The 8,860-nt window shown below is 43.4% G+C and overlaps 1 long non-coding RNA gene across 1 annotated transcript; it reads right to left on the bottom strand.

Annotated features, from left to right (window-relative positions):
- Nucleotides 1–5,444: 5,444 nt before the first annotated feature.
- LOC128852585 (uncharacterized) lies at nucleotides 5,445–8,574 on the bottom strand. Its single transcript, XR_008450556.1, has 3 exons — nucleotides 8,443–8,574; nucleotides 7,054–7,317; nucleotides 5,445–5,964 (listed from the first exon to the last, which is right to left on the bottom strand). It is a non-coding gene; the product is annotated as an uncharacterized LOC128852585 (long non-coding RNA).
- Nucleotides 8,575–8,860: the final 286 nt, after the last annotated feature.

Below are 8,860 nucleotides of genomic sequence, written 5' to 3' on the forward strand. Positions count from 1 at the left end.
GGGGGAAACCCATATACATGAAACTAGCAGACACAGAGCCATTTTATACAGTTCAGTAGGCAGGCTAACATGAACTTAATAGTGACAATTGTTTTAAATAGATTCAAATAACAAATACACATTTCAGAGATTATGAAGTTTTGCACTGCATTTTTCTTTTTATCTTTCAAAGAAAACAATGCTAATAGTTTCCTTTTTCCTACGCTCAATGACTATTTACTACTTTCTTGATGTGGACTTTCAAAATACAAAGAAGGTTTGGCAAGTTTTCAAAGTCTTTCTTCAAAGTCAGCTCTTAAGTACTTTTTATAAAAACATGAAGAATACTTCTTACTACGGAGAATTGATAATGTACTGCTTTCGTTATTTGTATATGAAATACTGTCAGATAAATGCACATGGATTCATTTGTTTGGACCTTCTCTGTTAACCTTCTGTATGAAATTGATTTCAATTGATCACAAGAGTCAGGAACGTAACAATTGCTTTCAATCAAAAGCGGCTCCAGACATTATAAACCCAAGTTTCAGAGAAAAAAAAAGTTACTGTACTTGCAAGTTTAGAGTCAAACTTGGCAGTTCTTCCAAACAGAGTGGTCAGAAAAAGAAAAATAAAAACAAACATCCTTCCAAGATTTTTTTTTCTTGAATTGCCATCCAAAATAACGGTACAAGAACGTCACAACCCGTTCAGAAAGTTTTTCATGAAGACATAAGCAAAGCATCTTACAAACTTCGTCGCTGGGTAGCTAACATTTGTATAGCATTTTGAGAACTGAAGGACCTTGAGAATTTAAGAACTGCACAGAGTTAAACTTAAAAACAGAGGCAAATCAAAGCAACCCACTCCATGTGACTAATCTAAGTGGTCAGACCATTTATAGCTGATCACGTAGATCTGTTTATATCACTGGTGGACTGAACTGGGGGCCAAATTCAGAGGTGATTTGTAAGGTGGTGCAAATTAAATTGTATAAGTAGGTGTAAGTAGATGTGAGTGAGTGAGAGAGCCTGGGATAGTGGTGCTTGCATGTCAAGGGGCCTGAGAAAGTTACTAACCAAGCCGGGAGCAGCCCTCTGGGCTATGGCAATGTCTTCTTCCAGATCGAGCTACGATAGCTGAAATGGTAGCGCCCATCCTCCACACTCCTTGCTCACCTCCCTGCAAGGCCAGCAGAAGAACATGTATATGAACATGCCCTAGCTTAGCTCAGAAATGCCCGGTTGTGTGAGCTCAAACCCTCTTCGTCCGCTGGGTAACAGAGCTCAGGTTGCTTTAGTGGAAATGGATAACGAGCATCTACACCACCTTTTCCTCCCCAGAGCCCTGTGGGCAGCAGTGACAGGCAGGACCATTTTCAGCTGGCACAGTAGCTTTCCAAAGGAGTGTTTATGTTTTTACCCCAGTTATGAGTTTTCCTCTGATTGTCTCCAGAAACTGCATTGTGGCCTCCATTTCTCTCCCTGTTCCTAATGCCGCTGCCCCTCCAATTTCCTGTCTCTGGTGCTGACACCTCTTTGTTCGTGTCCCATCTTTTCTCTGTCTTGTCTATTTAGATCGTAAATTGTTTGATAAAGGGACCATGACTTAATAGGTGTTTGCACTACATCTGGCACCATTTGGTCTTAATCTCAGCTGGGACATGAAGTCTGCACTATTAAGTGAATAATTAATAATGATTAAGTCCTAAAGCAGCAATGTGAAACTCCACTAACCTTACCCGCTGCTCCTATCACTCTTCTATTTCTTTTAATGACTGCAGGCTTCAGCAGGGATTACTCCCAAGCCATGTCGACCGAGGGGCAAAGGCACTGCTGCTTGGTAGCCAATGGATACTTTCTCTTCTCTTTGGAAAAAGGAAAGTTAAATGGGAAATTATCCTAAATGTGAGTGTAAGGTCTTGCAAAAACTTATAATGTATTCCTGTGACAGGGCTAAGCTATGCATAATATAAACAGCTGCATGTAAGGGAGATCACTGCTCTGTTTCAGGAAGTAATAGCTAAAGAAGCATTTATTTCTGACAATTAATGGACATAAAAGCCTATGTATTATCTAAAGAGGAGAAGATTAAAGGAGGGAAGTAGCTTACACTATTGGATTGGCTGCACCAAAGCAAATAACCTCACAACTTCATTTTGTACAGAGCCTTCCATGAAGTCTGGATAATAAAATGCTTTACAGCGAGCAAAGAGGGAGGGAGGGAGGAAGCAGAAAGCAGAACAGATATGTTTTGAGCCGAGATTGGATACGAAGCCGAGAAGCTGTGCCAAGCAGCAGGAGCTGCAGAGGAGAAGCTCTCACCCCAGCGGCAGCAGGAGCTTGGGACAAGCCAGGCAGCAGGCTGGGCTTAGCCTCAGCAGTGTAAAAGAAAAAAAAAAGAAGAGGAGAAGGGGAATAAAAAGATGAGGAGCCAAATTTTTCTCCTGATTCCACCAACGCAACCCCACTGACATCAATGGGTGTAACTGAGAACGGAGCCAACCCAAGGCAGCCTGACAGACACCCAGGGAAGGTTTGAAAACAAACAGGATGGTCTTGATGGGTGACGGAAGATGGACAGGGAGCTTGCAGGGGAGCTCCTGGCTGCCCTGCTCCATGGCAGACCCCATCCCAGACCCAGGCAGCAGCAGCTTGCTGCGCTGAAAGGTTTTGCTCTGGAGAGCCCCAGGATCTCCCAGAGCCATGGCTCGTGGCCTGGGGCAAGGGTTGTGCAGGATAAAGCTCTTGGTTCCCATAGCCCAGCATGTCAGAGCCTGGGAGGCGGAGGGCGGATGCTGGACACGGGGCTGTTCCCTACAGCTTCACTGATTTTGCAGAAAAAGGCACTTTTCTAATGGGCTGATCAGCTCGCTTCTTAGAGCAGGGGGAAAAAAAAAAGCTAATCCTAGGGAGCCCACTGCAAGAGATGGCCCACACGCCAAATTACAGGACCCCCGCGATTGTATTTCTGGATTCTGTTGTAGCACGTAAAAAAGACCAGATTCAATAAAAAAATTATTTCCAGCTTCCCCAGCACAGGGATCCATACAAGCCTTAAAATAAAACTTGATTTCTCCAGGCTTGCACAGTCTTGTGCTGAGTTTGGTGGCGTGCGAAGCAGACACGTTTTTATAGAATCTCACCCTAGATTACTTTCAAAAGTAGTTTTTTCACAACATATTTGTTTGGAAGATTCTGCTGTCTCTTCCTCTTTTTCTATTTTCAGGCAGCTTCTCTTAGTGGGAAATAGATAAATAAATGCAGATCTTTTTTACGGTTACTCAACATTTAAAAAATTGCCCTACTGAAAAAAGAAATTATTAATTATTCGGAGTGTGTGGGACACACACATACATTCTCCTTCTGTGTTCTCTAATCCTTCCTAGAAAAAAAAGATGTCCAAAGAGTCATTTTGAAAAGTCGCTGGGAGTACACAGACAGCTGTTCCTCATACATACTGCAAATGTTTCTTTTAAATTCCTACGGACGCAAGAGTTTGATACCAAGCCAGTACCTCTAGAAACGGAGAAAACTAAACACACCCCATACTGATGCTTATACTGTCCCAACAAACTTTCTCCCACAACTAAAATGTTAAAACTTTTACCCCACATCCCACATTGTAAGATTAGTCCAATAACTAATGCTCTGTCCAAGTAAAATACATTTTGTCATTGCTTGAAAATGTTACCTTTCACAGAAGTATAGTATTTCTGACCAGCAGGGAACATATGTCAACATTATCTATTATTACACAATGTCAGGACCAGAAAGGGAAGGTGGGTGGTGGATGTTAATAACAACTTAAGCGATTTTCTAAAAGAGGCATTTGAGAAGTACAAAGCCAGAAGTTTTAAATGTTTTGTCTGATTGTAGCTGTGTCAGCAACCTGCCCCCACCGCTAACGCAAACCTAATTCTGCCTGTGACCCAGTGCCTAGTTCTCTTTTCAATTTGAGCCAACACATTGCTAAACTGGAAAGTTTGAAAAATACCTTAGAAAACTTCTCCACCAAAAGGAAAGAGGAAAAAAAAAAAAGAAAAGAAAAACCTACAATCAAGCTCTGGTGAAAGTGTGAAGGCTGTGATCTTAAGACAGAGATTTTGCACATTGATTTTTTTTTTTTTTAACACTGTGCTAAACTGCTTTTTGTGCACTGTTACCCACAACTATATTTGTCTGCAAAGTGTCTTCAAATTAAAGACTTTTTTTTTCTTGGTGGCAGAAAGGCAGAGCCCCACACGGGAGGGTATCACAGAAACCGTCTCTCTGTTCTGGCCAAGGAAATGGGAAATTGGTATTTGTCCCACACACTGCCACAGGTTTATTGGGTGCCCCCGTCATATTACTTTGTCACCCTGCACCTCGATTCTCGGGGTGCAGCTCTGCCGCTCGCAGCCAGGCGCCCTCCCACCTCTCCCAGGTGCCGTGGGACATGGATGTCAAAGACCATGACACAGGTAGAGCAAAAGGGTCTTCCAAATACCCCAGATAAACAGATAGCCAACTGAGATGTTTACTTACCACACGTATGTGAGATTTCACTTCGATCAGCAAACACGAACTGCTGAAGCAGCACAATCAAGTCCCAGGAGTCATTTGGAGGCAGCTTCACAATGCTGAATGATGGACCCGTTGGGTGCTTCACAGGACAGGTTTGACACCTCTCCGCACCACCCAGGATCTCGGGCAATTTAAGTAGTTTTGAGGCAACTAAACATTTTTGGCATGGACTTGCCTATAAAACCCTCACTATAGGAAAGTTTGGGAGACTCCCACTTCCCACCAGAAACCCTGCAAAGAGAAATTGGACAAACAAATGCTCACACTAAATAAATCAGAAGGAGATGAACAGCGATGCTGTTACTCTGCCACGTTTCCAGTAGTAATTCTGTTACTCGAGATGCCGAAATTAGTGTCTTCAGCACCTCTCTTCCACAGTCTGGTGCTAAATCAGAGAAAAAAGCTGGAGGAGACATAGTCTACGATGCTTACCTCTGTGGGAAGCCAAGCTCCTGGATCCACATCCAGGATGGCTCCCTGCAGCCAGCCAGAGCCAGGGAGGAGCAGGCACGAGGGTGCCCGCATGCTGGAATGGGAACAGGAAAATGGCATTTTGCTTTAAACAATTGCCACACGTGAAGCACGTTTGGTGCACGCGTTCCTTGAGAAATGTGTTTCCACAGAGCTGGTGGATGAATGCGTTGGTCCCAGTCTTACCATTCCACGAAGAACATCATTCCGTTTTTTTGGGTGGGGTGGCCGTTAAACCCAATTTTCTGAATAATGGAGTCACATAACGGGCTTCACATTCCATTTTATAGTGTAGATTTGGGTATTTTGAAAGAAAAATTACTACCCCCACCACAAACACTACGGTGTCAAAGTTGCCGGGCCTCACCTATTTTCTTGTTGTTTTCATATCTATTTACAGAATCTATGTAATTTCTTTGCAGTGTGTTCTTTCCCCAAAAGCAAATCCTTCAGGGTATTCACTCCCCTCAAAATACAAATTATTCTGTTCCCCGGTAATTATCTGTTTTGCATACAGTTACACAGCTGAATCAGAAGCAGCGAGATATGAATAAATATATAAATAATGGACACACCGAGGTGTAGTTTCTCATGTTTAACATAACACAGGGGAATACATTTTTATAGCAAGCCAGTAAATGTTGTAAACTGATGTTTTCAATTCCAGTGACTTAGAATTAACTTCTAACTGTGAGATCTAAACTAGCTGCAGTCTTTTATAATCTCATGCTTTAAAGCCACAATAGTTTTTTTTTCATCTGTTGTTAAAGAAGAAATTATATTTTACTAAGAGATGGTAAAGGTAAACCAAGGAAAAAAGTACACTTCAAACTGCTTAAACGTGATTATTTTTGTTCCATGTGATTTCAGTCAGTGATACAAAAGGAGAGAGACCAGGGAATGGGAATGTGCTGGTGAGTAAGGAAAAGCACACATTGTTCGCCAGCATCTATGGAGAAAAAAAAAAGGAGAAATGTATCAAAACCTGTAGGAAAAACACTTTTTCCCCCCTGTTAGCAGCAGTTCATACATCTACTGAAAGCAAAATGTTGTCCTATGCCTTCTTTATGAGGCCCAAACCCATACCTTTAGAAGCAATTTGTCGCCAAAAAACCAACCTAATCCTCTTTGGAAGCGGCCATTCTCTCCAAGCCATGGCAAGGTGCTGCCACCTCCCCAAAGCTCTCGATCAGTACAACACAGCCCAGTGTTTCTCTTGTGTGGTTTTGGCCCAGACCGAACCTATCCATAGGGTACCTTTGATGAGTATTCTTTTATATCACTGACCTACAGCTCTTCCAATCTGCTACAACACCTTTTTGTCCACTACCACTCCACCTGGCTTCTCCACAAGGCTGGAGGCACCCCAAAGCCACCACCACTTATACTATTCCACCCAATCAAAGTAACTCCTGAGAATCAAACACCCCTCAACCTGGGCTTAGAAATTCAAACGCAAAGTGTGCTGGAGCTTTTTGGCCTGACTCAGCTTCTTCAGGAGTGGGGTTGGAGCTCTGAACTCAGATCTGAACCTGAATCTTGGGTTTAGATCCAAGGTTTTGGGTTGGGCCCCATGTCTAGTACAAAAAGGATAAAAAGAGATGAATAGATAATTGTAGAAACTTAAAAGTCAGTGCTGCATTCTTTTAAAATTACAAATTAAGCTATAAGTGATTCCAAACTATGCTGTTTTTATTAAAAATGACTTAATAATCTAATCTTCCTTTCCTTTCTTTCCTTTTGGAATTTATCCTATATCCTAGTAATCGCACATAGAAATTACACAACACCACACGATACTCCTGACAATATAAACACAATTGTTTACCCAGAAGCATTATAGGTTCATGCAAAAATATGGCATTTAAAGCTTGTGGTCAGATCAAGTAACCACAAGTATAATTGTTTGTTTATCCAGCCAAGCATTACTCCATCATGTAAGTTTACAGGGGGGGGTGTCTTTATTTATTTATTTCTAGCCCATTTTAAAAACTGAAGTTATGGAGCGAAAGCAGACGATTAAAGGCAAACAACGCACTTCCCCATGCATGGAGGAACATTTTTAATATGGAAATGGCTCCTTTGTCGTGGCTCATGTTCCCCGGTTTCATCCTTCCATGGAAGCCTCGTGATAACAGGGCCCTTTGGTGGAATTTCAACATATTTTTCCCTTTAGTTCGGGGCAGCTGGTTTCTTTCCTCTCGGAGAAGAGAGTCGAAGTATATTTATCACTCCAGCAGTGACTCAAAACAAACAGGAAATCTTCATCAGCAGGCTCCTGGGCAAGGCAGATACCAAGGTACTGGCAGAAAGGAAACAGAGGCTTTGGCTGTGGGAGTCCGACACGCAGCATATATTGCAGCGACAGCAGATAACTTGGCTAAAGAGATGCCAAATCGTTGTTAAATTAAAGAAAAAGAAATAAAAAAAAAACATAAAGAGGCGTTTTCAAGGTAGCTGAGAGCACACACAGCATCCTTGGGGGTGGCTGAGCTGGACGCCCAGCCTGGACACGTGGTGTGAACCTGGGAACGGGAGGAAACCTGTGTGCCGGCTGGGTTGGGAGGTTTCACTTTGATCCGACAGTTTAGGAAACCCACTCCTTTCGCCTCAGCTAGTCCTTCTTTTAAAGCAGAGGTTTCCGGTGAGGCTGGCTGCCTCGCAAGCAGGAGGGAGGTAAAAAGAAGAAGAAAAACAAAACGAAAAAATCGGCAGGACGCAGTTAATAATTTGAACTACTCAGGTAATTATTAATATTCACAGACGGTTTTTAGAAAAGCCTCTGAAAACAGGCTAATAAACGGCCTGACAGTGGATGACTTCTGCTTTGATTAAAGACAGTCCTGACACAGGAACTGCTCTGTTGAGCTGGATGTTTTTCCCTTTATTTTCCCACCAGTGTCTTGACAGGTTAAGCTAAAATGCTTCACACAAGCACAGCACAAGACCCAAACTGGAAGAGATTGCTCAGACTTCAGCCATCCAGGAGGACCCCTTGGAGATGTCTCTGTTAAATGGCTGCAATTCTAGAAAGGATCCTGCAAGGCTGTAGGTTTACAATCCCACCAAACACACAAACAGTGCAGTTCATGTCACGCTCATGGGCTTTGCTGATCCATCAGACTAAGGAAACGGTTGCTGAAAATGGGGAGGATTGGGAAGAGTCATTATCTGCTTCCCCTGGCCTTCTGCCTCTCCTCAGGCGCCTGCTGTTTACCGCGGCCAGAGACAGGGCACGGTGATCCCTCACCCTGACCTGCTGTGGGCTTATCTCCAGAGCTGGCAGGAAAAGGTGGGTCTGGCCAGGTCATGCTTTCGGTCGTTAAAAGAAGAATTCTGCACCTTGAAATGTGTAACTGCCTTCCCTTGCTCTTGGTCGACCCCAGACAGCTGCAGTGCTGAGAGCCTACCACACCACGCAACTCACCTTCTGGAGCCAGATGCACCCTCTCAACCTCGGAGGGTCCTGGAAGGGCGAGTCCCACAGTGACATTTTCTTATATCCAGGGTGGATTTCACTTGGGCTTTCACTACCAGTTCTCCAACGCAGCAGGCGTCGAGTCTTTATCGCCAAGTTGCACCCTATGACACCAAACCTCAATGTCTCACCACAGAAATCCAGCTCTCTATTAATAAGGATGACTGGTTTGGCTGCAAACCTAAGGTGCAAGGTGCTGATATGGGGAACGCCAGACACTCACATCCTCGCAAACAGTCGGAGGGGTATTGCACTCAGATGCAAACACTGTCTAACTATGGAAAGAACAACGTGAAATCACCGTGGCCTGAAACATCTCAGACAGAATAAGCATCAGCAGTCAAAGAACCGGTATAATAGAGCGAGT

This window comes from Cuculus canorus, chromosome 6, assembly GCF_017976375.1.
Source record: "Cuculus canorus isolate bCucCan1 chromosome 6, bCucCan1.pri, whole genome shotgun sequence".
In the NCBI taxonomy this organism is placed as follows: Eukaryota; Metazoa; Chordata; class Aves; order Cuculiformes; family Cuculidae; genus Cuculus; species Cuculus canorus.